The sequence below is a fragment of the Peromyscus leucopus genome, chromosome X, assembly GCF_004664715.2.
Source record: "Peromyscus leucopus breed LL Stock chromosome X, UCI_PerLeu_2.1, whole genome shotgun sequence".
NCBI lineage: Eukaryota > Metazoa > Chordata > Mammalia > Rodentia > Cricetidae > Peromyscus > Peromyscus leucopus.
In genome coordinates this window covers 93,712,079-93,736,893 of record NC_051083.1, presented here as the reverse complement: position 1 = coordinate 93,736,893, position 24,815 = coordinate 93,712,079, and the positions used below count along the sequence as shown (strand labels likewise).

General features: G+C 44.6%; 1 protein-coding gene across 3 annotated transcripts in view; it reads right to left on the bottom strand.

The window, feature by feature from the left end:
* The window catches only part of Frmpd3 (FERM and PDZ domain containing 3), a 93,347-nt gene extending 87,376 nt beyond the window's left edge, over window positions 1–5,971 (bottom strand). For 2 of the 3 annotated variants that reach the window (XM_037199430.1, XM_037199432.1), the window contains exon 1: window positions 5,227–5,970. The gene's annotated coding sequence lies outside the window, so the exon portion shown is untranslated. Of the gene's footprint in view, window positions 1–5,226 lie in introns of all 3 variants that reach the window. The other variant, XM_028895140.2, reaches the window with a different exon arrangement.
* Between the last annotated feature and the right edge of the window lie 18,844 nt (window positions 5,972–24,815).

The following is a 24,815-nucleotide window of genomic DNA, read 5'->3' as shown; positions in this document are numbered from 1 at the left end:
TCCCCTCAGTGTTCTCTCAGGGAGCTTCTGAGAAGGCAGTAAAGTACATCTACCCTGGTGCTTTGCCTAGATGCCTGAAATGGGTATCTTCAGCATAGAACTTAGGACCAACAGGCACCAGGCTGATGTGTGAGAGAGCAGTCCCCAGGTCCTCCTCTTGTGTCAGCTCAGACCTATTCAATCAGTCCTAGATGCAAGGCAGAAATTAGGTCAAGAAGCCACTAGACAAAGGAAAGGATGTGAATAGAGGCCTGGTTAACCCATAACACCCTGCCAGGAGGTGTCCAGAGATGTTAACTGCAGCCTCAGGACAATGAGACACCTTTTATTCTGCCTAATTGCATCTTCCTGCTGAGAGAGAAGACAGCATTTTAAAGTCTTCCCCGAACTGGGGTCAGAAAAGAAAAGTGAGGTTGATGAACACTCCACCTAAGAATAAAAGCAACAGGCAGAAAATACCTGCCAAAGGCTACAATCCACAGAACCACAGAGGTTAGGCACAGAGTAAGGGACTAGATGAGAAGGAAGGATCTTCCTAGCAAGGAGAAATAGAACGTATAGTTATGGAGAGACAGGGGACAGACTGGAATAGGAGGATAACATGAGGAGAGGTAAAGGGGAAATACAGGGAGGAACAACTAACACCAAGGAGCATATGAAGGGCCATTTGAGAACTTACTGCAGTAGACGCTTCTTAAAATATATACATACAAGAGGGAAATCTAAAAGGAGTCACCAAATAATGGGGAGGCAATGCCCCAACTAGACGTCTTCCAGCAAGTGAAACCTCCAGTATCAGGAATAGGTTATATCTCGTTGAATCATTGGCCAGAGGTATCTCATGAGAATCCCCAAACAACCCAGGCTATTGCCAAGGCTATTGGTTACTCTCCACAAAGTGATGGGAAGGCCCTATTGCTGAAGATAACACCTATACAACTCACTGAACACCGCAATGTTGAGCTGGTGCCTACCCCTACTGACTAGTGTTCATGGTACTAGAAGATACTGTGCATGTTACCAGAGGAGAAAGGTAACCATCAACCCAGCTACAAAACCTGTGATCTACAGTGGTGACCCTCCTGCAATAGTGGCACAAAATTGAGGGATTAACCAACCACTATCTGATTGGATTTAGTGTCCACTCCATGAGATGAAACCTGTGCCTGACACTGCCTTGGTGGTCAAGAACCTGAGACTAGGTAGACCATGGACCTAGGGAAAACCAAATTCTACTGTTTTGCTAAGGGAACACAGCAATAAAATGACTCCTAATGACATTCTGCTATACCCATAGATAAATGTCATATTCAGCCACCATCAGAGAAGCTAGGTAGATGGGAACAAATACAGAGACCCACAACTGGACGTGCAGAGAGTGAGAGACTTTGGAACACTCAGTCCTAAGTGGTATGTCTCTATCGAATCCCTCCCCTCAGGGCTCAGGGAGCCTTGCAGAAGAAGGAGCAGAAAGATTGTCAGAGACAGAGGGGATGGAAGACAGTAAGGAAACAATGTCTTCCAGACACAGGACAGACACACATATAAACTCACAGAGTTTGTGGCAGCATGCACAGGGCCTGCATTGGTTCATATGGGGCCACAGTGCTGAGAGGGGAAAAGGACATACACCCCCATCCCTGACCAATAAGCTGTTTAATTGACAACTGCTTTTTCCACTGGAGTCCCACTGTGTATATAAACCAGACTCAAGGGCAGGTCCTACACCTAGCAGTAGATGGCCAACACAAAACAAATTTAATGGTGTTTTTTTAAATCTCATATTACTTTGTTTGGGCAGTTTTTTAAAATCCTCACTGGTCTTTTGTACATATATTATGGTTTCCAATATTGTGGGGGTTTTATTTTTTGGTGTGTGTGTGTGTGTGTGTGTGTGTGTGTGTGTGTGTGTTGTGCTTTTTCTCTGTTTATTTTATTTTATATTTAGTTTTCTTTTTAATCTGCCTGTTTGTTTTCTAAAGAGAGAAAGAAGTGTGGAGTTGGATGTGTGGGGAGGTGGAGAGGATCTGGGAGGAGATGGGGAGGGGAAACCATGATTAGAGTATATTGCATGGATTCTCAATTAAAACAATGTAGAAAAATGATAATTTTTGAGGACTAACTTTTAGTTACTGTACCTGAATAGCTTATTAACCAAGAAAGCCCTTCCTTAAGCCTTCCGATTTTGGCATTATAGTGTATTGTGTTTTGACTGATTAAACCTCATAGAGCCAGGGCTTTCTTGAAGAACAGTGCAAGTTCTCTTTCTGTTCAGCTTCTTATAAAGGAAAGGATAGCATAGTCCTTTGCTGTGAATCAAGGGCTCTCCTCTGCAGGTTTTGGATAACATTAACTCATTCCTTCATTTGTATATGCACCCAAAAAAATCTACTGTACATCTACTATGTACCCAGCCTATACCTCCAGCCTAATGTGGAGATGGGTATGTAAACAAATACAAAACTACATGTTACCTGGCTGCACAGAGGGCATCAGAGGATGCTGTGGGAACACAGAAGAAGGTATCTCCCAGCAGATCTCCCCTACCCTTGCAGAGTGGTGAAGGTGAGAAGGACATTCCAGAAAAGGAATGTCAAATGTGACAGCAAATGAATAGTTGGGAAGAGTCAGCAAAGAGGGAGACCTCTGGGTACTTAAGTTACTGCAGTTGGAAGAAATTACAGAATAAATTCAAGTCAAGCTTTAATTTGAGCACAGCTCCCCACTGACTCCTTTCATGTAGCTTTATGAAGTGATGCAATGGACTCTGAGGAGAGCACAGAGAGCCGGAGCCCTGCAAACACAGGCTTGGCAGCCAACTTCTCGTGCACGTGCAAGGCTCCCCTCCTGGACCAGCAGGAAAGGTAGGCTGATAGCAGGTTCAATAAGACCCAGCCCTAGTCCCAGAGACCAAAGGCATGGAACTCACACACACCCTATGTTGTCCATATTGAAGAGGGTCTATTCAATGCTATTCTCTTAATGGGCTGGGAAAATAGTAGGAAATGACAAAGGACCCCATTGAAGGGTTAGATATGACCCAGGAACAGCCTCAAGGGATTTGTTACATGTAGATTTCAGCTTACAGGGATCATGCTGGGAAGGGGGCACAACAATAATCTTATGCATATACAGGCTGCAGCTTCTGCTACTAAAGTTGTAGTTTCAAAACAAGACCCTCCCCCCTCCTTAGGTGATACAAAGAGTTTTGTCCATCACTGCAAATATTCTTTAAAAATTACCTCCTAACAGAGGTACTCAGATAGAGCCATAATATCGGATTAATAACTCCAAGCCAGCAAACCAGACACTTGTTTAATTAATAAAACCTATAAAGCATTACAACTTATTGATGTTACAGGCATGGCATTTAGTATAACAACAAAGCCCAAATCCATCCGGAACACTCTAGTTTCTTCTGGAAGCCTGCTCTCCACCAGTCTATGCAATTCTATCTTTAGTGTACGAGGAGCTGAGGAATGAGAAAGATAGTGCAGAGTTCTGGGCAAACAGCTGGGGGACTACAGTAAATACAAATCCCTGTTTTCATGCACGGATCTGCCAAGGGGTTGTTACAGCTCGCTCTGGGGTTGGAGTTCTTGGATCTAGGTTGGAAGCCTAACTCTTAAGCCTCAATTCCTTTATTTATAAAGTGAGACTCGTCATAGGACTCACTTGAAAACACCTATACAAAGGTTTAATACATGAAACACGCTGGCAAATGAGTGCTCACTTACAGGCTGTACTAGCAATTATTATTATCATTGGCCATCGAGTCATGGCATGTGCTGTGCTGTTCTGGCCCGCTGTTTGTCTTTCTCCACAGTTTGTAATTGGGGGAGATTTGAAAAACTGATTCACCATTCATTAGGACGAGGTCCTGACTTCAGAACTATAGAATTAAAATAAGTTTCGCCACAGGCAAATCAACCTGTCTTTTTTTTTTTCTTTTTAATTACTTCATTAAAGTCTGCTTGTCACCATATTTCCAGTAGGTACCAATGAGGATGTGTTTGAAGAAAGAGTGGATTGAAATCCTAGCTCTGCCTTTCACTAGCTGCCGGGCCATGGCCTTGAAGGCCTCTCTATGCCTCAGTTTCCTCTTTTGTAAAATATGAATAATATTAGTATTTACCCTACAGGATTTTTGTGACGATTGAAAAAATAGTGCATGTAAAGTACTTAGAACTGTGCATGGCATATAGCAAGTTCCAAACAAATGACAGCTAGTGTTGTTATTATTGCATATGACATTATTACTGAGAGGTTGAGAGCTTAGTGAATCTAACCTATGTAGCTGAGAATGGAAAAACAGAGGGGAGACAGGTCTTTGTGATCTCAGGCCTGACACCCTCTGAATTTTACACAATCGAGAGAAAATAGTGACAGGTATGTTCCTGCCTATTCTCACTTGCTAATGGGTGAAATGTCTGTAAATAACATACCATACCGCCAGGTGGGTACAGTGGTCATGTTCCTCAGCCTGACTCTGCTAGGAGAACACTGAGGTCTCAGCTGTCTCCTCCTCACAAAGCAATCAGCATCCTCTGTGCACCCTCCCCCACCTTCAAAGATCCCCGGGAGTGCAACCTAGCCACTATGCCTGGGAAACAGAGGAGGGGGGCTAGAAGCCCAGATCTTTCCCCACTGAACTCGCAGCTGCTGGCTGGGGACCAAAGCTCTCACCTGGAGAGGATCCTGGAGGATCTGGCTACTGGCAGGGGGCTTGAGTTCCAACACCTAGAAGCTCTGCCCTCCCCTCCAGCTTTCTGCTCTTTTAGCCTCTCTTCACCCTCTTCGCTCCCCGCTCCCCGCCCCCCACCCTCAGCAGGAAAACTTCCCGCTCCTGCTGCCACTTTGCCATCGGCATCCAAACCTCTGCCCCGCATGCATCTTGCCTTGCAATTTCCTGGTCCGTGGCACAGCAAACCGACCCGAGGGCCTCTTGGCAACTAGAAGGAATCCTTGGGGGCTTGAGGTGGGGGATGGAGAGGCATATCACCCCCCAAAGCGCCAACTTTGTACATCCTCTGCCCCCCTCCCAGGGAAGATAGAAAGGGGGCGCGCCCAGAAGGAAGGGGCACATGCCAGAGCCTCCCCCAAGTCACTCTAAGGTGCCAATGAGGACCCTAGCAATCTCTGCGGACCTCATAACCCCACATGCTCCCGGCTACATAACCCTTTCCCAGGTGAGCCCTAGCCTGGCTGCTGGGGCGCAGTACTTACTGTCGCGGACCCTCTCCAGGCCCTGGCTGCTTGGCTGTGGAGCGGGAACCCGCCCGCCCGCTGTCTCTCTCTCTCCCGTGCGCTGCCCCTGCCTGTGCCCAGCGCAGACACTAGCAGCAGCAGCGTCTGTAGGAAGAGAAAGATCACGCCTGCCTTAGAAACCCAGCCCCTGCTGTGACCAGAATCTTAAAGAAGGAGGCGACTGGCTCGGCCCCAGAGCAGAGGCTGGGGTGATGAACTAAGCACAGAGCTGGTAAACACAGCCTCAGCCCTTCTTTTCCATCTGGATTCTGGCCTCAGGAGCAGTCTGGTGCCCCTGGGGGACCCCTCCCTCTGGGAACAGAGGTGTGTGGATAATCCAGCTGCTGCTTAGCTAGGCTGGCCACTACTTTGCATTCATTTTCTCATTCCAGCGCCCTCTTTATTGTACAGAAAACAAAACTGATGCGGGGGAGGGGGAGCAAAACAAATGCCCCCTGAGATTCAGGAGACATGAACTGGTAGGGCCAAGGTTAGAAACCACAGAGATCTTAAATGAGGGGGTACGTGACACAAACTCCACTTTGTATTACTGCAAAGTAGCGTTTGAAATCCAGTGTCTTTACCTCTCCTTTCTCCATTTTTCTAACTGGACTAGGGTAAGGAAGGACAAATGGCAAGCCCACGCATCCTTCGTTAGCACAGACAGTTCATTTTTTTCATTTGGGTTATTGAGACTGGGTTTCTCTGTGTAGCTTTGGAGGCCTTTCCTTGAACTCGTACTGTAGACCAGGCTGACCTCAAACTCACAGAGATCTGCCTGCCTCTGCTGGGATTAAAGGCGTGCACACTGCCCGGCGACAGTTCTTTTCTTAACATTTGTTAGGTACCTACTATGTGCCAGGCTCTATGGGAGACAGACAAGGGGGAGGGGAATGTCTGGATCCAGCTGGTCTTCTCTGAAGTCTGGGTTATGCTAGGGATTCGTCGAGGATCCTGCACCAGAACAGCCAGTGTTCCCAGGTAACCCTCACAGTAGAGCTTCAGAGAACCATTGATGGGGGAGCAGAGAGAAGCTCCTAGAGACAATTTGGGGAGGATCTTGCAGTGGGGGCTGATTCTAACTCCTTCCTGCTACTGGATTGAGGGCCCATGGAACCTGGTACTCTGTGAAGGATGAATAGAAGGTGGCTTTGTTAGGAGATTAAGCCTCATTGGCTCCCCATGGGTATCAGGTCACACTTGGCCTTTCTTTGGCGTTGACATTGGTGAATTGGGAAAGATCGTGTACTCCTTCCTTCCTGGTCAAAATGATCAGATAACATAACATACTTGTCTTATTTTAATCACTTAAAGAGGTCAGTAGAGCTGTGTGTGGTTGGCCTTATCTATAGCCTCAGAGATTTGGGAAGCTGAGTATAAAGGATCACTTGAGACCAGGAATTCAAGAACAGCCTGGTGACATGGTGAGACCATTTTTCAAAACAACAAAAATAAGAAGAGGAACCATTGTAGAACTTAAGTTTCTCCCTTCCTTCCTCGGTTGCTTATCCACTCAGTCATTCATGCAGCAAATATTTATTAGCATCTTTGTGTGCTGGGTACTGTGCTAGGAGCACACTTCCATAGTCTTGTAGGAGAGTCTGCCTTGCAAGGCAGAGAGATCACGAGACTGGAAGTTAGGAAGCATTTAAAGCCCCAGTTCTTTGACTAAATGGCTGTGTGACCCTGCATGAGTCATGTATCCCTTTGGGACCTCAGTTTTCTTGTTGGTCAAACAGGGATAATAACACCTTCCAGTCCAGCTTTCTGGGGGTGTTTGTGATGCTGGAGGGAGGTAATGGATGTGAAGGAGCTTTGAAAAGTATAAAGCCACTAGACAAATGTCAGGGATTAGTCTGTCTCCTAGATGGGAGGGGGCTACTGGGAAGTAAAGCTGAAAAGAAATCCTGGCTGCCTCTCCAAGATTGATTGCACTGAATTTCATCTTTCCAGAACTACTGAGCCTGCACCTAGGCAGTCTTGCTCTGTAAAATGGCATCCTCCCTCAGCGGTTAGTAATGACTTGGCCTTAAATAGGGGAGATTGTTTTGGGGACTTGAATGGAACCAGCAGAACTGTCTGGGCTCTGGATCTGTAATGGCAATAGCAGCCTCCTCCTCCTCCCATGAGATTATCCAGTCCCAGGATTGCAAGTGTCTGGGTTGAAACCTCTTGAGGCCCCCAAGACACATTCTGTTCAGAAAAGCACAGAGCTCATGGCAGACAGCAAGCAAATGGTGGTCCAGAGCATGAAGGTTTACTTTTGCTATTAGCTGGGGTTCTGTGTTCTGCCCAAGTAGCTGAGACTTGCAACAGAACTAGTAGAAACTTTGGGAGGGTCTTTCACTTGTTTAGCTCATATTATGGACCACCCAAATATCTCTACAATCTAAATACAACACAATTGTTCCTTGGTATCTACAGGGAAGGTTTCAGGATCCCAACAGATGCCAAGATATAAGGATGCTCATCTCCCTTATTTAAAATAGCACAGTATTTGCATATAATCTATGCACATCCTCATGTATACTTTAAATCACCTCTAGATTACTTAAAAATCCAATACAATATAAAAGTTATGTAAGTAGTTGTCATACCATATTGGTTAGTGAATAATGACAAGAAATAAAATTTAACACAAACATAATTCTCTTTAGAATTTCTTTTTCTTTTTTTTTTTTTGCAAAAGAAGCAAGATAATTTTATTCTTTGGACTATTTTGATTTACAGTTGGTTGAATTGGAGAATGCAGAACCCAAGGGAACAAGGGACTACAGTATGTCTGCCATGCTACTGTATCTTCAAGACACATCTCCAGAGTTCCAGATGTGCTCACTTTTACTCCCAACTACTCGAAGCAAACACACTTTAAGGAAACACGGGTCCTGGTGGGCAAAACCAGTTTCTAGGCACATCTGCTAGCTTCTTCCCTTCCAGTCTCACTTCCTGTCAGATTGTCATCAAGATTGGCTCTAAGAATGCTAGAGGTGATAGAAGACTGGTCGAAGGCTCAGGTACCTAGGAAGCGAAGCCAAGCCCAGAGCTGCCCTCAACAGCTCTGGAGAACTAGAAAGAAAGCCAAAGGGAAGAAGAGCAAGCACTTTGGCCTCAAGCCAGGGCACCTGCAGCAAGTAGGTCCCTAGGGAAGACACGGAACAGACACATCCCACACCCAGCCTTCCCTGGCAGCTGTAGAGTCCATCCCTCTTGTGGCTGGGGCTCTTCTGAATGTCTTCATACATTCCCTTGTCACATCCATCTCGCCCAGGCTGCTTCTCTTAATAAAGTGCGCCTGCCGCCACTCCAGACAGCCTGATGTTATCCTTCATCCTCACATCCTTCTCTCTAGCCAGCAGTGACTCAAGCTTCCTGGGTCACAGTAGATTTCTGGGAGGGGGAAAGCTTCCCGAGTGTCCACGTTTACGGCTTGAGGGTTGCTTTGGGTGCATTCATAATCAAATACTCTTTCCGTGCCCCGCCACGGTGGTCTAAGCCCCAGGTTCAGATGCTTGCTCTGGCTGGCCTGTATCGTCTCCCTAGACCAGTTGCCACTCTCTGGGAACCTATAGCTTGGCTCGAATTTACAATGCCTTTCTCTCAGCAAGTGTCAACAACACTCCCCGACTCCCTTGTTTATACTCTATCCCCAAAGAGCAGAAAGCCTCCAGATCCAAAGGAATGAATCATGAGGGTAAAGTCTCAGGCACAGTGACAGGCAATGAAGGAGATACCTTTGATCACATGATGTTTACCTATGTGTAAGGCTGGCCCTGAAGATATTCTGGCATTTTTGCTCAAATATAATGAAGACTTGGGATAGTAGCAAAGAAGCAAAGAGAAAACATCCTGGGCTGTGAATAGAGACAGCTTGCTGTTCTCCTCAGCTCTGGCAGCAATTAGATGTATGTGGCCTTACACTTCCCTTTTCTACACCTCAGTTTCCCCACACATTAAATGAGAATGCTGAGTTAGCTGATTCCGTGGTTCCTTCCTATTTAAATGAACACAGACTCTAAGTCCTCTGACATTGGAACTGCTGTTCTTGTAAGAGTAGGTCCTGATCACAGGGCAGCAGGTACATTAGCGGTATTCATGCAGGGGAGTTAGACAAAGGGTTGGCATTATGGACATGGACCTGATACTGCTACTGAACGGCATAGGCACTAATGTACCTTTATTATGGAAGGAAAGCAGAAAAAAAGGACTCCTTGGATTTCCAGAGGTAGTTATCTGCCTGAGAATCCTAGACCCTCTAGGACTGATTCCACTAATGGAGGATCAGGGCTGACATTCCCCTGGGAAACACCTGTACCACCATCTTACCTGTTAAAATCTTACATTCCTTCTTTAGTGATTGGTAAATAGCTGCTCCCCCAAAGGCCTCCTGGTGCCCCCACTTCCTAGCACTACCCACTGGCTTCTGACCCAATCTCTCCTCTCCACAACCCTGTTCTGATTCTCGGAGCTGCTCATCCTGACTGAACTGAAGATTTGTCAGGTCTTTTCTGAGCTGAGGGATGCTTGCCTCTCTGCCTCCTAGTCAGTGCACCTGATTGGTTTACAGACTAGAGAGAAAGAAGGGAGCCATGGTGGCAGGAGGGGACTGGTTATGTAGTTTGCGGCTCCTGCGTTGGCGACCCTCTGCTTGGTGATTGGGAGCTAGTTGCTAGAGGATGAAGGCAAGTATGTTGATGTTGGAGGAATATGCCTCTGTGTTACGACTACCTCGCCACACTGCTGCCCTCCGCAGGGGCTGTCAGATGTTCCCACTTGCTCCCCAGGTCTAGGTGGGGAGCTCCCCCTGCTCAGCCTTTTCCCTCCTCCTATCCTTCCCTCCTTGGTAGCTGACACCTTATCTTCTGCTTCCAGCCAGATAAGCTCCCCAGCACTGGAAATCCCCCTCCCTTGGCCCTCTTCTTCTTCCCTCTGAGATCCTGCTTCCTTCTCCCTGTCAAGGCCTAGCAGCTCCAATAGGTGCTTTGCCCCTGTGGTGGGAATGTTCTGTTCTCCCTGGGCCCAGTATTAATTTGCTCTCATTTGTGAGCTGCATTGTTAACGTGCACGGCCTTCTCTCCACGTGTAATGCTGTTCCCTGCTGCCTCTGTTGCCTCCCCACCCACACCCTTCTTTAACCTTGTAATAACAGGCCCTCCCTTGTGGAGAGGGGGCTGGGCTTCCTCAAACAGCTCTTATACACGATGTAGTGATTCACCACATCCTCACAAACCCCGGAGGAAACCACTCCTGTGGGATGGGTGAGGAGACCAAGGCTCAGAGAGGTAAGAAAGCTTGTATGTGTGTGTGACCAATAAAACATGATGTGAAATGGCCAAGAGGGCTTAGAAACACAGCTCTTTCCTATGGCACCCCACACATTACCCTCTAGGGCCATATGGAGTTCTTGGGAAGGTGTAGGCATGTACATACTAGGATATGAATTTGGATTATGATTGTATGTGTGTTGGGGGGGGGGTCACAGAATCCCTGTAGGACAGGCCCCTACATGAGTAGTTTTTACAAACTTCCTTAGGCAATTCCTATGTGCAGCCAGGGTGAGAGCCAAGGCCTGAAATGAGGAGGTGGGGAGAAGAAGAGAGGAGGGAAAGGAGAGGAGAGATGAAGGAGGGGACAGAGGCACAGCAGACAGGAGTGAACAGAAGAAAAAGACGAAGAAGAGATTTGCTTTAGCAGCCTACAGCTTTGTTGAAAACCTTGGGCATCTCCAGTAAGAACCAAACCAGAGGTAGAGTGGATATAAAGTATGGCCTCAATCTCCCCCTGAATTCCACTTGAATCATTTTTACAGGCCTTTTCAGTCCCTCCTTAGCCTTGGACTGACTTTCTAATATGCTATTCAGGTGTCTAAGTGTGTTTAGTATCTTTCGTCTGCAAGTAGGAGCTAAACTGCCTTGTTATAGCATTGGGGCTATCGAGAGCTGAAGGGTAAAGACTTCCCTTTCAGTCAGTTAGAAATAGTTTATCTTTAGATTATATGTTGAAAATCCTAGGAATAATAATCATCTAAATAGTTACCATATATTAGTCACTTATATGTGACAGGTATCCCAGTTATCTGTCCTCAGCTTGTTCTCATAATTATCTTCTGAAACAGGTATTGCTTTAAACCTATTTTATATATTGGGTAAAATGAGACTCCAGTTACTTTATTTAAAGTTCACTCAGGTAAGCAGGAGAGCTTTGTTAGGTTTGCCCCGTGTTTTCAATGGCTTTTAAATTATTTTCTTTCTTTCTTTTTGGTTTTTCGAGACAGGGTTTCTCTGTGTAGCTTTGCACCTTTCCTGGAACTCACTCTGTAGACCAGGCTGGCCTTGAACTCACAGAGATCTGCCTGCCTCTGCCTCCCGAGTGCTGGGATTAAAGGCATGCGCCACCACCGCCCAGCTATTTTCTTTTTCTTTTTCTTTTTTTAAGATTTATTTATTTATTATGTATACGGCATGTATGTCTGCAGGCCAGAAGAGGGCACCAGATCTCATTACAGATGGTTGTGAGCCACCATGTGGTTGCTGGGAATTAAACTCAGGACCTCTGGAAGAGCAGTCAGTGCTCTTAACCTCTTAGCCATCTCTCCAGCCCCCGGCTATTTTCTTATTTAAAAACTTTTACATTCAATATACTTTAATCATATTTTCCCCTCCCCAGCTCCTCTCAAGTCCTTCCTACCTCTCTAACCACCCAACCTTATGTTTTTCTCCCTCTCTCTAGACCCCTTCCTCCAAAGAACAACAACAACAAAAAAGATCAGAACAAACAATGTGAGCATATATTTGTGTGTATGTGTACAATGTATGTGCATTGCCCACAAAGGCCAAAAGAGGGTGTTGGATTCCCTGGAACTGGAGTTACAGATAGTTGTGAGCCAGCCACTATGGATTCTTGGAATTGAACCTACGTCTTATGCAAGAGCAACAAGTGCTCCTAACCTCTGAGCCATTTCTCCAGCCCCTTGATAATATATTTTTTTAATTATTGATATATAAAAATTGTCCTGGCAAGATGGATCAGCAGGTAACATTACTTGCTGCCAAGCCTGGTGACCTGAGTTTGATCCCTGGAACCCACACAATGGAAGGAGAGCACTAACCCCCCCAAACTGTCTACACACACACACACACACACACACACACACACACACACACACACACACACACACACTGGCATGCTGGCTCACAAATCAATAAATAAACATTATTTTAAAATGTAAAAATCCTCAGATCTCACATGAGCGTCCAGATTTTTGACTTCTCTCGAAAAAAAAAAAAAAATCCTACTGGTAACTCGGTGTTTTAAGGATACACCAAATAACAATTTGCTGGAACTAAGTAGTTGTGTCCCTTTTGGATGGGAGGCTTTCTGGGACACCCCAGTGCCCCCTATTCCTTCCGTAGCCTCATTATAGGGTGAAGTGTCAGTCTCTATTTAATAGTGTACTTAAACTCCTGGGCTGTTTTTATTAAAAGAACAATTAAAAAGGGAAAGAGAGCATTTCTTGGGCATTATATCTGATCTCCCCCTAATGAGTACATTGACTCTTTAAGACTTGGCCATGTGGGCATCTGAGTTTATAATCCCATCTCTCCCCTCTGCCATTTCTTTAACACAGTGAGAGGACAAGCTGAGTGCTCCTGTTACAGACTGGTTCAGAGTCTCCATGGTGGAGGGTGCACCCTTGTAGGCAGTTGGTGTTACAGAAAACCTTGGACCCATGGAGGCAGGCCTAGAACCAGGAAGAAAGAACAAGTCCCCAGAACCTCAGCAATGGAAGATAGCTGAGTTATACCTTCCAAGACCGACTGACTTGTCCAGCTTCCTTTTGATCATCTGTGAAATGGGTAGAGTGGGAATAACATTCCCTATTATTATTGTTACTAAATTATGTTACTAAAGTATGCATTCCAGGAGTTGGGGATTTAGCTCAGTGGTAGAGCGCTTGCCTAGCAAGCACAAGGCCTTGGGTTCAGTCCTCAGTTCTGGAAAAGAAAACAAAAAAACAAAAAAAAGTATGCATTCCATGGGGTTATTATGAAGAGTACAAGTGAGGTGCCTGGTTCCAAGGAAATGCTTAATAAATGCTGGCTATTTTTATTCCCATTATTCTTCATGTTGGTTTCTCTTTGTCACCACCAACATGCTTTTGTTTCCTCTTTCTCCTCTCTATGGCTTTTACTGTCCCGAAGATGGACCTCAGGCACTCATGCCTACAACACAAGTGCTCTGCCACTAAGATGAACACCCAGTCCACACCCCAGCCTTGAACACACTGTTTGCCAGCCAAGTGTCATCCTGATGTGGATAATGATGTCGAGTATTCAACGGTTCAGCATTGGGTCAGGGTTATAGAAGCAGAGAAATCTTACAGATCTTTCTTTCTGGGACAGTCTTTTTTCGGGGCCACGTGTGGAAATTTGGGGTGATGTTTTATTAAGCAAAATTGCATTTCTTGCTTTACAGTGGGATCACACTAAGTTTATGCTTCCATACTTATACTCATGTTGCTATGCCTTTTCTCAGAATGCTCTCTGCCACCTTGACTGCCTGGAAACCTCCAACATCAACTTTTGGACTCAGCTGAAGTCACCTTGCCTGGGGAAGCCTTTATAAACCTCATCTTCCCCTAGGGAGAACTAATTTCAAAGTTCAGCCTCCATTAGAATGTGTGTTCATGGAGGGCAGGACAAGACCTTTGTTCTGCTCATTAGATCCCCAGACCCAGCAAATGTTTTTATTTTTTTAATTTTTAGACAGGTTTCACTATATAGACCAAACTGGCCTGGAACTCAATATGTAACCAAGGCTAGCCTCAAACTTACCCTCCCCCTCCCCCACCCTTACCGTTGCTGGGATTGCAGGCATGAACCACTACTAAATTAAATACTTTAATTTTTAAAAAACAATCTATACTTACTTATTTTATGTGTATGAATGTTTTGCCTGAATATGTGTCTGTGCACCATATTTGTGTCCCATGCCCTTGGAAGCCAGAAGAGGGTGTTGGATTCCTTGGAACTGGAGTCACAGATGGTTATGAGTCACCATGTGGGTGTTGGGAATTAAACCTGGGTCCTTTGGAAGAGCAGCTAGTGCTCTTAACCTCTAACTCATTTCTCTAGCCTCAGTTAATGTTTTGTGAATAAATGGGCAGGGAAGAATGTGGTGAAGAGAACTGTTGAAGATACCTTAGCAGTAACACTTTCTGGGTTTAGTCTCTCTCTCTTAACTGTCTCTGCCCAGCATCCCATGTTTTTCTAGCTAACCTAAATTCTCTGTTCTAAGACTTTCTTGTAAGGTCAGTAAACAAAACGAGTTTGGAGCTTTTCTAAACTTGTAGCATGTCCTCATTCCCTTGGGTAGTCATCACTGTGATAGATGTGTATGCTTCTGCCACCCAGGATTTCAGAGTTTCCCCTGAAGCATTAGGAATTTCCTGAAGATCCCTCCTGAGCACCAAAAATGGGTGCTTTATATTCTCATCCCCTTTAGGATCTCCTACTAGGTCTTTTTTCTCTGAACATATTTGAATCTCCCTAAAGGAGATTTGTTACCCTGGGATGCTAGCTACTTCTGAGTGTAGTTCTAATGCTCCTTCAGTCATTCCCCACAGCTTGTCCTCTAAATCAGGAGAGAATTTTCTTCAAATGATTGTATGTACCAGTCTCTTATGGAGAACAGGCTAACACAGCTTGGGGCACCAGCCCTGTCACTAGTCATAAGAGTAATATAGGATAGTCATGCTCAACAGTCGACCCATCCCCCAGTGCAGTCTGGTCATCATCTCCAACCTCAAGGTAGTTTTCTTATTCTGTTTCCTCCAGACACAGACTATGGGTATGTAAAAACAACTTGAGAGCCTTTAAGTCAAAAGTATATCTTTCCAAAAAGCCAGATGATTCTGAGGCATTAGCAGACACCTTGGTGCTTCTGTCGCAGGAGGAGCTAATGTCGCATAAGGTGGCTGGCACTAGGCCAAGCAGTGTTCTGTGCAGGAGCCCTCCAAGTTGGAGAACACATACCCTAGGACCCAGGGTATGCCAGAAGATCCAGGTGAGATTAGGAGACAGTGGGAAGATCAAGGAAGTAAGTTTCTATAAAGTACCAATCCCAGCACTGTGCGCATATGCATGGGTGCACGCATGCACATGAGTGTGAGTGCGCATGCACACACACCAAAACACAGGCAGGGCCATAAGTTGGCAGGAAAACACCACCCACACTCTTGCTATAAGACCCACATGTGATTTGCCAACAAATTGCAAATTAACCTCCTAGTGAACAGATTAATGGTATTCATGGTAATTTACACTCTAAGTTTCATAGCAACAGACTTTGAGCATTCTGGTTGCATAAGAATTCAAGGATTTTTAAGTTCCTGGAGACATTGTAGTAATTAACCTGATAAGCCTATGCAAATTAGCCCCAATTTGACACTGTCATTTCTGAATTCAGTATCCAAAGTATTGGCTCAGAAGGTTGCCGGTTGCTGCTCCAGATCCTTGGCTTGAGGTGCTAAGCTGACAGATGCCAGTCTGCGTTTGTTGATGCAAATGAGGCCACAGAGCAGAACTCCCCATCAGACCAAGGGAAGGACTGGACAATTACAAATGGTCTACTGCATGACAAGGAGAATGGAACGGATGCTCTGGAGAAATGATGATGGGGTACCAGTGGATCTGTACAAGACCAACAGGGGTATTTTAAGGTCCTTGGTTTGGGACACAAGTCTCTGGTGTGTGCAGGAGTTTGGACTGAAGGTCAAACAGAAGCAGCCTTTTTGTGGCATACTGCCATGTGCTACTGAAGGGTTTTTTCCCCCAGAAAGATCAGTTTCCTAAAATAAACCCAGGAGCTGGGATTCCCAGTTTTTTCCCTAGGAAGGTGAGGTTTAATTGGCTCTGTTGCCCATTCTTAGCAAAAAATCACAGAATATGCTCAACTCCCTCATCAAATTAATCAGCCTAGAGCACAGCTTGTGAGCTCTCTCCGTGGGTGAACTAGTTCCTATCCAATAATGTGTAGCTTCAGGGGGTGGCCACTTCTCCTTACCCCCATGGATCTCCATCCTTGACCTCCTTCTTATTGGATCTCTTGAATTCCCAGACTCACTAGGCTCCTTGGTTACTCTTTCCTGTGATTTGAGTTCTTCAGGATGGAGCAATGACAGACAGAGGAGAAAGCATCACTGCCTATTGACTACCAACTGCGGCTGCACAGCTTAGCAGTCCAGGACCTTTCAAAAAGCCTCCTTGAGTTTTCATTTGGGGTAAGGGGTGAGCAGGGATCTACTGAAGAGAAACTGTTCAGGTCACCCATAAACAACCTTCTAGTGATGAACTAGTGCCTGGCACTAAGACTTCTTTCTATAATGCAAAGCCAGATAAGGTAAAGATCAAAGCAGCCTCACTACATTTGAAGAGCTAACACTCCAGGGTGATAAGATACTTGCAACTTCCAGCAAGGCCCTTCAGTGATAACTATCTCTAACTGTCTTCCTCAGCAACTGTTAGCTAAGTCAGTGTTTGAAAAGCATTGGAAGGCTTCCTCGGAGCTGCTGGCTTCTGCTCGAAATGCGTACTTCTAGCTATCCTCCTGAAATTATACCTATCACTGCCTTCACTCTGGTATCCCCCCCCCATTCTCACTACACTTAGGTCCTCTAGCTACCAGTGCTTAATCTACCTTTAAAAATGTTTTGTAAGGTGGTAGTGGTGGGGGGTTACCATATAGTCCAAGCTGACGTGGAACTATGTAGCTCAGGCTGGCCTAGAACTGGCAATCTTCCTGATTCAGCCTGTCAAGTGCTAGAATTAATTACAGGTGTGTGCCACCATACCCAGCCTCCAACCCATTTTCTTTGACTATTAGGGATACCTTGTGCCAGCTGCATTGGCTCCTAGAACTGAAGGTCTAGGACTTTGGGGGTACTAAAAGAGGGGTGCAAATTTGTATACATGGAACTATTATTTGAGTTCTCAAATAATGACCAACAATGATGATGATGATGATGATGATGATGATGATGATGATGACCTTTTAAATTGGGGAGCATTTATTACATGCCAGTCACTTTACATGGGCTGTCCATGCAGTGACTCATTAAATTTTCATAACAACTCTATGAACTTGAGTCTTTTCCTAGTCTCCTTGTAAAGATAAGGACATTGAGGCCAAGGTTTAATTAACTTCCTCAAGATCACACAGATAATAAGAGACAATGTTAGGAGTCAAACTCTGGCCAAGAGATGCCAGATACTTAAGCATTTATTCTAAAACATTGCACTAAATTACATATCCCTGTTTTCCAAGTATTAGGCCAATGCCAAAATCTATATTTATTTTAAGGTATGTTTCAGTGTGCTAGTACATACCTGTAATGTTAGTTCTCAAGTGGCTGAGGCAGGAGGACTGACAATTTGAAGTCAGCCCAGGCTATATAATTAGCCTGTTTATAAATAAACAGCCACAAATTTAGATTAATTCATTATCACTATTCATTTCTCAATCAACAGATAGTAAGAGTAAAAGTGCTGTGAAGAGGCACTAGAATATGGATCCTTGGCTTTTGTCATTCTGTATGTAAAATATTCACCCTCTGTTTCTTCTTACCTGTGAAGCTGCACATCTCTTATCTGATCACCTGCAATTTTATCTCCAAGGCCATGGTTGACTCTGTAGATATGGCACAGGCAGGGAACCGTGTCAAAAGCTACCTTCATATTCAATCATTCATCATACAAATATTTTTCGAGATTCTACAACATGCCAGAGGTAGTGCTGGAGCCTCAGGATACTACAATGAACAAAAGAGATTTTATTTATTATTTTTTTTTAAAAAAAAGCCCTGCCCTTGTATGCCTTGCATTCTAGTGAGAAGACACAGACAATAAATCAATTTGTAGGTGAAATTCTATGCTAGTATAGAAAATAAGTTTTTTTGGGGCGGGGAGGGAGGGGGAAACAAAGCAAGAGAAAGACACCTGAGCAAAGTGCTGAAGGGAGAGAGGGAGTTGTAAGCACAAGGATCGGTGAGCACAAAGACTCAAGCAGAGCACACCTAATGTAAGGAGCAAGCCTAACATCAGGAGCAAGACTGGTGTTGCTGAGGGATGGGGTATAGACATGGATCTCAGGAAGTGGCTCTGTTGGTAATTCTTCAAACGGGCTACTCGGATTACTGTAATCTCAATTGCTTTCAGGGCTAGCCCTAGGTAAAATGATGAGGCAAATACATGTCTCTAGTAATCTCCAAGGCTCTGGTCCTTCCCTTTGGATTCTGTAGTGATTTCTGTGATTCCCCCAGCCCAAGGAGTAAAGAGTACAACTTGGGAGCTCTACAGTTTGGGGCTTGCTCCAAGGTTCTACCTCTTAATTGTGCGGCTTTCTACTTCCCTGAACCTCATCTTCCTTATTTGTATATAGAAATGATAAGGAATTGTAAAGATTGGATGATAATATAGATCAAGTGATAATGTAAATAAAAGTACCAAGGCCAGTGCCAAATATACAGAAAGTGTTCAAGAAATAGTAGCTGCTAGTATTCATTCATACCTAGCAATGAATGACAGAGTTAAATTTATGTGACCTTGGTTTAGCTGAAAGGCCCATGGATTTCTAGCAGGGGAAAAACTCTTAATCCATACCAACTGTAGGTTATAAGTAGAGAGAAAACACTTCCAGTAGATTAATCCACTATTATGGGATGTGTCCTGATGTTAATACTAAGAAGGGTTAGGACACATTGCCCTGAATGATTACCTTTTTCAGTGACTTTTGCATGTCCCTTTTATTAAAGGATGAGACCCTGGACCATAGCACTTCTGGTATCATTGTGCTAGTGAGAATTCAAATGAAGCCTCAGATCTTCTGCATGATGAGGTGTTTCCATAGTCTAGTCCCTTTTACACTGTTGTTTCTGCTCCAGTGGGAGTATGAGACAGGTCAGTCAATGGGAGTATGAGACTGGTCAGTCAATGGGAGTATGAGACTGGTCAGTCAATGGGACTATGAGACTGGTCAGTCAATGGGACCATGAGACTGGTCAGTCAATGGGACTATGAGACTGGTCAGTCAATGGGACTATGAGACTGGTCAGTCAATGGGACTATGAGACTGGTCAGTCAATGGGACTATGAGACTGGTCAGTCAATGGGACTATGAGACAGATCAGCCAGTGGGAGTATGAGACTGGTCAGTCAATGAGAGTATGAGACTGGTCAGTCAATGGGAATATGGAAAAAGTCAGAAGCACTGGTTTCCCCACACTGGGCAGCCTCAGGGGTTGGCAGTCTTCCTTAAGTTTAAATATTTCTAAATGCCATCCTTCTGGTCATCTTACCTAGTCTCCCCAGTCTGTAAACACATAGTCCTGGCCAGCCACAGAAAGTGGCCATGGCAAAGAAACCATCCTGAGAGCTTTGCCTGTGTCAGAACCAGAGTCTAGGCACAGATGTACCCCACTGTACAGAACAGTTGCATCCTGGACAACTTTCTTGCAAAACCAGTTTTCACACACCAAAGCTTAATTTTCCTTTTAACTTTTAACATAAAACTGGAGACTTTTTTTTCCTCCAAGGGAAGAGAAAATAAACAAATAAATAAATAAATAAAGAAAGAAAGAAAGAAAGAAAGAAAGAAGGAAGGAAGGAAAGAAAGAAAGAAAGGAAGGAAGGAAGGAAGAAAGAAAGAAAGGAAGAAAGAAAGAAACCGGGGCCCCAAGACTTAATAAAAATCGTGTTTATGAATGCAACAGAGCAACACACTTGAAAATCACAAATATGAATGGAAAAGAGAATTTTCTTATAAAATATTAACAATGCCCCCAAATGAGTTGCAAGATCTGAATACAAAGTAGCTAGTGTTATTTTGATGTTTGGCACAATAGCTTAAAGGCCTAAAAGAAAAACAACGACAGCTTAACCGAACAGAACACACTGGACTGAAAAGTTGCCTAGCTTCAAGAAAATTGTCTTTGTAATGATTTACAGCAGGGGATCATGGAACATTCTTTGCATGCTCAGATTCTGAGCTCCGGCACCCAGGAGAAGCTGCTGGGTTTAAGAAACGAACAAGGTGATTTGGGCCAGACAACAGACCAAGAAGCACAGCCGTGGTACTGCTTAAAATGCCCCGGGAAATGAGTTAATTGGGAACAAGGGGTATGGAAAGACTTTCTGGTGCCACAAGATTCAGAAAACATGGAACTGCTGTAAAATGAATCTTTGGGTGCTGTACAACCAACCAGTGCCCCAATTTATAAATGTGGTGTTAGCTCCCATTCCTTTAGGAAAAGATGCTATGAGGAACTTTCTAGCCTTGGTATTTCTCTGAAGAATGTCCCTGAAGAGGCTGTATAAAAGGGTCCCATGGACAAAAAAGGTTTGTGAGATGCTAGCCACTCTAAATTGGTGCTGCTCAGAATTTAATGCACAGGCAACTCCCCTGATGAGCTTGTCACGATGCCAGTTCTGGCTGGGAAAGTATGGGGTGGAGGCTTGAGCTCCTGCATGTCTAACAAGCTCCCAGGTGATGCCTATTCTGCCAGTCCTCAGACCACACTTCGAATGGAAAACCTCTAAATGTCCTTTTGGAGATTCATGATGCTCATTAGTATATTAAAAGCTCGGCAAAATCCTGTAGTAAAACTTAGCTTATCTAACTCAGTACTTATCAAAGTCATTTGTACCCAGAAACCCTTTTCTCCCCGTGGTACCTATTAATCCCTCACACGTGGAATACCATAGAAGTCAATGAGGGAAATGCTAATCAAGCTAATACTACTTCATCTGGAGTGACTTTTCATGCCCTCCACCAAGAATTGTTCATTTGGGGTTATGGTCACAAACCCTATCTATAGCTACCTAATAGCACTGCAAAAACAAAGATATACCAGGGCTGTGAATTACCATTGGTTTTCATAGCCCAACAAAAGAAAAATATCCCCAAACTCTATTTACCAGCCTGCCATACTCACTACTTTCCAAAGTACTTCTCAGCCTTAATGTGGCTTGAGCTGAAATAAAAGAAGGAAAAAGGAAAGAGATTTACAGGGGAAAGGAGCTGGTGTTTTCAAAAGGAGAAAAATGAGATAATAAACAAAGAACATTGAAATAAACAGGAGGTAAGGGATTCGGGTGAGTTAGGGTTAGGAGGAAGAAGGAGGCCCTGCTAAGAGATGCTAGTGGGCAGGGCATCTAGCAGTTCTCTTGAAGATAATTTGTTCCCATAGAGTCCTACTGGATCAAGTGCAGAAGAAAAAAATACAAAGAGAAGAATCATCTTGTTTACCAGGCTTCCACATACAGGTCTTAGCTACTATATTTTTTCAAAGTTCTTTTATAGAAATTGATTGGCCCAGAGGCCCCCTCTGAGCATATTCCCTATTCTTAAGGCATCGGCTGCCAGATGGAAATAGTCTTGGTTCATCAGCGGGGCATATCTATTCACATCCATGGTGGCCTGCTCCCCCAGCCCCTATCCCAGTTAGCAGATGGGTTTGAGACATTTCCAGTCATCAGAAGCCAATGGCAGGCAGATAATGCTCACAAAAACATAAAAAGAGAGAAATGCAAACATTTCTTCAGGCAAGACTCCTAATACAAGAGGCAGTTTGGCACAGGACATAAGGTTCTAGAGTCAGATAAAGGTCATGCCCTAGCTCTGGTATTGACTGGCTGTGAGACCATGGGTAATTTGGCCTATATAACCTCCCGTTTCCCCTTCTCAGAAGTGGGCTAAGAGGCAGTATATAGTGACACATACCTATAACCCTAGAACTTGGGAGACTAAAGCAGGAAAATCCTGAGTTTGAGACCAGACTGGGCTACATAGTGAGTTCAAGTCCAGCCTGGGATACACAGCCAGATTCTGTCTCAAAAACAAACAAACAAAAACCCACAAAAACCCAAAATCAAACAGTAAAAATAGATAAAAACATAGCTAAGAATAGTATGGTAGTGTCTGGCAGACAAGGTTAAAATAACTATCAAGTGGTATTATCACCACTCTTTAATTGTTATTAAGAGAATTTTAGCACAAAGGATGGCTTTGACAGGTAATATGATGGACAACAAGATGACAATGATCACAATGACAATGGTGGTGGTGTTCTTGATGAGGAAGGAACTTTGGTGGTTGACATCAGAAAGCAGTATGCTTTGAAAGGCGCTAGGGTACTGCGTTTGAATCCTTATGCTGGTACCTAGTAGGAACTATTATCAGTTTCTCAGTTGTCAAATACCTTCCTACCACTGTAAAATGAAATAAAACGCTATGTGTGAAATAGGGAGGCCCAGTACCTAGTCCAGTAGAAGCACCAGCAGCTCTCAATGAGTTAGCTAGTGATCTGGCATCTTTGTAATGTTTTGAGTTAGAGTCTTAGCCTGTAACCCATTCTGGAATGGAACTCACTGTGTAACCCAGGCTAGTCCAGGATTTATGGAAATCCTTCTGACTCATCTTCCTGAATGCTAGGGTTACTGGAGAAAGCCACCATGCTGGATCATTGTCTAGGAATCTGAAAGAGCTTTGGGAAGGAGAGTATAGAGTTAAAAGTGCTCTCATAGTCCTATTTGGGAATCATGTACAGGTCTATAGGACTTACGTACATCCCAGGCACCTTTCTATATATAACCATTGCACATACATGGTAAATAATGTGTTTGGGTCCATATGTAAAATGAATCCATTTGTTGAGCATAATTTCCAGTATGCAGAGATTTTATTTCAAGAAATGTTGTTCAAAAAGTGAATTAATAAAATCTTCCAGGCCAAGCTGTTAATGTCAGGCTTGAAGGTCTGAGTCACCATCAAATCCAAAGCATGTAGCTCAGAGGCTAAAGCATGACAGTGCACAGTGATTATCTACTGTATAAAACGTCACATTTTCATCACAAAGTATTTTTGTAGCAATCTTCTCCCTCTTCTTTCCCCCCTTCCCTCTCCCTCTCTCGACTCTCTTTTAGGTCATGAATAAGGATGCTTTCCTCTGTGCTTGGAAAAGTCTTGTCAGTCTGCAAATGGGCTTAATTTGAATATTAGCCATAAGGGCTAAACACCCACAAGTACACAAAGACTCCCTCAAGTGAATACACAAACAGTCACTCTCCAAATGCTTTGGCAGTTTTGGGCCTGCCTTGCAAGATTTGGGCCCTGCTTCTTTGGATGGAAATAGCAGAGCATGCCTCTGTGATGTTTTTCAGAGCCAATGGAGATATAATGAGGAGACCACTTTGGGGTCCTTGTCAAAACCATGTGGATCTGGGGTGAAATTCCAGTCACAGCACCAGCTGGTTCCAGAATCCTTTTTAGAGAGGAAATTGGGACTGTCTTAAAGATCATCTTAAGCTGATTGCCTTGACTACTTGGATGGGCACAAGGCAGGATGAGGAGGAGAGAGCTTGGTGCTGTGAGGGATCCTGAGGGGGAAACCTGGGGCTGTGGAAGGTAGAGTAAGCAGCGATGACTGAGGAGGTAGGAGAGGGGAAGAGGAGAAGAATGAGATGGGGCAGGGAGGGGAGAGGGGAAGGGTGGGAAGGAGAGGAGAGGAGAGGGGAGGGGGAGGGGAGGGGAGGGAAGGGGAGGGGAGGGGAGGGGGGAGGGAGGAGGGTGGGAGGGGAGGGGAGGGGAGGGGAGGGGAGGGGAACTGAAGATCAGAATGGGTAGCTGGAACCTGACTAAGGAAATGACCAAGAGAGTTCTCAGGCCCAGGATTCTACACTTTAATGCAGTTGTTTGCACTGTTGCACCAAAATCCATTCTGTCTGCCCAAAGCCACTGGCTATACCCAGTCCTTGGGGAAATGGTTATTTGGGTGGAGCTAAGGAAGACAGTGAGGCTCCACATTTTGGTGGACATGGAGAAAATGCAACAAGGAAACCATTTAAACCCACATTTCTTAAACTCTGGCTGGACATTAGGATCACACAGGAGAACTGTTTAAAATCTAGCAGTGTCCCCTAGGGCCTTCCCTCAGAGACTCTGATTTAACTGATCTGGGTATTGCCTGGAACTTTTAAGAGTGTATTGGCACTCTTAAAAGCTCCTGGGATGCTTCTGACTGACAGCTAAGACACAGTAGTACCATGATGGAACCAAGCTCTTGTAGCCAGAAGTTAGGAATAAGGAGAATGGAAGTCCTCCCTGGGAACATGCAGGGCATAGGTCTTGAATAAATCTTAACATTTAGCTTCAGGGAAGGCTAACTGGTGCCATTCCTTTAGGATGCCCCCCGCCCCAGCTGTCCAGTTTTCCCTCCCTGCTTGAGCGATGACAGCTTTCAGCTCCATCCATGATACTCCTCTTGTCCTGGGCATCTCCTTTCCCCCTTTCTTATTATTTGTGCTGGATTCCTCTTTCTCTCCCTCCCACCTCCTGCAGTCACCCCTTATTCCCTCTGTGTTCCATGTGTATGTATGTGTTTATATATGTATGAGTGTATGTTTGGAATCCTGAAGAAGTTGGGCTTAATACCGGGTGAGCCTTCCTGCTTCAAACAACCTGTTTAAGAAAATTTCTCAGGGTAGTGTCCAGCAGCTTGGGTTTTAGTTGATTCTAGG